Here is a 1,150-nt window from a genome sequence, read left to right on the forward strand (position 1 = left end):
GATGCACCTCCAATGATTGATAGAGCTCACAGAACACTAGCTCCAAAGCCAAGAGCTGGCGAACGCCCTCGTGCCCTGGTGGTTCGTATGCACTAAAGAGAAAATATTGCAACTCTCTAGAGAGAAAGGCAAGCTCTTCTACAAAGGCTCCCCAGTTCATATCTTCCCGGATATAACCCCAGAAGTCGGCAGACTCCGAGCAGCATTCAACCCAGTAAAAGCCAAACTACGAGCAGCAGGAGTTCCATACAGCCTCTACTTCCCAGCAAGGTTGGCGATAACAGTGAAAGGTTCAAGACACATGTTCACCGGCCCACAGGCAGCGGAAACATTTGCACGGAATATTGCACCAACAGAAGAGGAGAACAACTGATGCGTGTGGACTGCATATCAACCCAAGAAGTGGTAAAGAACATGAACAGACTTTTGTTTTTCCTTCACTTTATATATTTTGCCAGATTTTTCGTGGTAAATGACTATGACTGTTTATCACAATGATTAACACTATTACTATATGCAAGGATGCTTTCAACCGATTGCATATGCAAAAGTTAACATCTTTTTATTTTTATTATTATCATTTTCCTTTGTTTTTATTTTCAATACAGGCTAGTATGTGCACTCTCTAGGTTCTATGACCCTATTCAAGTTTTGTACAGAAATGTGTAGGTGTCAGATACTTATATGCTTGGAAGCATATACCTAGCTGAAATTCTCAGCATGTTAGTGTAGCCTACGGGTGATGAAACTAATTAACTTGACCTAAAAAGACGGTCAGGGGAAAAAAAAAAAAAAAAAAAAAATTAGGAGGGGGGGGTTATACACATATACATATATATGTTATCAGCGGAGTTTAGCGAGACGTCAAGACTTAGTTTAGTTTCCTCTCGCACAAGTTTGGAGTTGTTGTCTTTCAGTTCGAAGAGTGGGTTGTGGGTGGGCTGTTATTTGGATGTTATGGGTATTTTTTTATTTCTCATTTATTTACTTTATTTTATTTTTCGTTGCATGGTTTCTTTGTTTGCAACTTCCCTCCTTGAATCATCCTTTCTACAAGGGGCAAGATCTATCACATAAAGAGCTAAGAATTTAGAATGACTACGGAACAAAACACGGTTAACATGGTTTCTTGGAACTGCAAAGGAATTAA

Source organism: Oryzias melastigma, linkage group LG17 (assembly GCF_002922805.2).
Source record: "Oryzias melastigma strain HK-1 linkage group LG17, ASM292280v2, whole genome shotgun sequence".
Lineage (NCBI taxonomy): Eukaryota > Metazoa > Chordata > Actinopteri > Beloniformes > Adrianichthyidae > Oryzias > Oryzias melastigma.